The sequence below is a fragment of the Rhinopithecus bieti genome, unplaced genomic scaffold (assembly GCF_001698545.2).
Source record: "Rhinopithecus bieti isolate Rb0 unplaced genomic scaffold, ASM169854v2 scaffold_26569, whole genome shotgun sequence".
Lineage (NCBI taxonomy): Eukaryota > Metazoa > Chordata > Mammalia > Primates > Cercopithecidae > Rhinopithecus > Rhinopithecus bieti.
In genome coordinates this window covers 52,547-55,036 of record NW_016811895.1, presented here as the reverse complement: position 1 = coordinate 55,036, position 2,490 = coordinate 52,547, and the positions used below count along the sequence as shown (strand labels likewise).

The following is a 2,490-nucleotide window of genomic DNA, read 5'->3' as shown; positions in this document are numbered from 1 at the left end:
TTTTCCAATAGATACTAATGAGCTATCTCTTTTATTAATTTTTAATTTTAAGTGTAAGCTCAACTATTTGCTCTTAAAATCACTGCTAATCAATGTTGGAAGTGGAATTTCTTCATAGTTGTTATATCCTAGAGTAAAAGAGTAATAAAGCTGGGTCAAAGGGCAACAGGAAAATCAGATGAAAGAACTGGAAGGAATGCAAAGAGTTGGGCTCTTGCTATCTAATACTTTTCTTTTCTTTTCTTTTTGAGACAAGGTCTTAGACTGTTGCCCAGGCTGGAGTGCGATGGCACTATGATGGCTCACTGCAGCCTCGAACCCCCCGGGCTAAAGGAATCCTCCCACTCCGGTCTCCTGAGTAGCTGGGACTACAGGCACACACCACCATGCCCAGCTAACACGATGGGGTTTCACCCTCTTGCCCATACTGGTCTCAAACTACTGAGCTCAAGCAATCCATCTGCCTTGGCCTCGTAAAGTGCTGGGATTACAGATGTGAGCCGACATGCCCTGCAAAATACCTGTTTTTGAGAGGAGAATTCTAAGGGTTTTTATTTCTGTGTCACCCTCATGTTATCTGAGGGCAGCACTTTCAAATGGATGTTTTCCATTTGAAAGATACCTCATGATACCCTCATGGTATCTGAGGGCAGCACTTTCAAATGGATGTTTTCCATTTGAAAGAAGAAGTCTTCCACTAGAAAGAAGACTTTCTAATGGAAGAGCAGGGTTGGGTTTTGGGTAGGTCTGAGGGAGGTGGATTCATTTCTCATCTGTTTTAGATCATTCACTTTTCAGTTTTGGCCACCCTTCATGCTATTGAGCAAATGTAACAAACCTGTGTTACGTGCCTCCTCTTCACCAATTGTTGTTTGCTATGAACACGAGAGAGAGGCCTGGCTGTCTTGGAGGTTTCCTGAAGTGCCAGTACAGCTCTCTTCTCTCCGCCTCTGCTCTGTCCTCTACTTCTTCCTCTCCATCTCCTTAGAGAAGTGTGATGAGTACAGGGGAGTGCATGAGAAAAGAAACAGAAAATTACAGTTCTTCCTCCATGTTCATACCACACAGAAATGTAGATGACAAGCAAGGCCCGTTGATGGCACCAATACCTAGCAGCTCAAGGTACATCATGTTTTAAAAACACTCATGTGGAAGTTAAAACAAGTTGATCTCAGAAGAAGTTAAAAGCAGAAAAGAGGATAGTAGAGGCTGGGAATGGTAGGGGGAAGGGGGCTAGGGACAGATCATTTGTTAAAGGATACAAAATTACAGCTAGATAGAATTCCTTATGTTCTATAGCATTGGAGGATGACTGTGATTAACAATTTTATATAGTTTCAAATAGTTGGAAGGAGGATATTGAATGTTTGCAATGCAAAGAAATGATACATGCTTGAGATGATGGATATACAATATCACTATACATTGTACTTTTCAAAACGCCACTAAGTTCTCCATAAATATGTGTAATTATTATTTGTTAACTACACGATAAAATTTAAAAAATCAAGGTGCTGTAAAGCAAGTCAAAGTGGCTAATGAAATGGAAAAGAGACTAAGGGGTGTTTTGCTCTTAGAGTTTTAAGAGGAATTGTCACAAATTCTAGGAATATATGTTCAAGAATCTTTTCTCTGGGAGAGGGAGGGAGAACAGATACTTTCAAAGCTTCAGTGATTCAAATCCAACTCTACCCTTGCAGGAGAAGCTACAGAGAGAGAAGGAAACACCACAAGGCCTGCCTAAGCCACCTTCCTCCCCCAGAGAGAGGGCAGATGTTCTCAGTCTTCTGAGTGACAAATAACATCAGCTATAACAGCTAACATTTAAGAGAGTGCCAGGCAATGCTCACAAGGCCTTTGCAAATTTAATGTACTTATTCTTAGTGACAGCGCAATAAGGTAAGTGGACTCTCTGCATACCCACGTTATAGATGAGGAAATTGAGGCCCAAGGAAATGAAACATCGTGTAGCTAATGAATGGTATACCCAGATTTATACCCAAGCAATCTAGTCCCCAATAGTGCATAGTCTTATCCATATATAGTTGCCCTTATTTATACTTTTTCCAAAACATCCTTCCCTCATGAGACATATCTTACCCTTTTTTTCATATCTCCCACCTTCTGCAGAAGAGAAATTACCCACAGTCTGTAGGCATTTCTGTCCTCAGATTTCCCTTTGTTGACATTTTTCTTGAGGACATGTAGATGTGAGCAGCAATGCAGATAATCTAAGATAGCAAATCTAAAAATAATTTCTCCTTAGCTTTGACATTCATTGCTGCTATTGTTATTGTTCCGGCAGATTCACTTTTTTAATTGGATAAGACTCCATGGAGCACCCACAGAGTCATGGCTGGCTGGTTGCCCAGGACATCTGGATGTGGCTGAGAGCCTCGCTGGGCTGGAGATGCAGATCTGGGATTTGATTTTTTGCTGTATAGAATAATTAAAATTATCTGCAATCATGATGTTTTTAATCGACCATTT

The 2,490-nt window shown here is 40.8% G+C and overlaps 1 protein-coding gene across 1 annotated transcript in view; it reads right to left on the bottom strand.

The window, feature by feature from the left end:
- Window positions 1–903, bottom strand: part of LOC108544226 (olfactory receptor 10AC1-like) — a 4,282-nt gene extending 3,379 nt beyond the window's left edge. Inside the window, 1 exon segment of the mRNA XM_017895266.1 lies at window positions 839–903. The gene's annotated coding sequence lies outside the window, so the exon portion shown is untranslated.
- Between the last annotated feature and the right edge of the window lie 1,587 nt (window positions 904–2,490).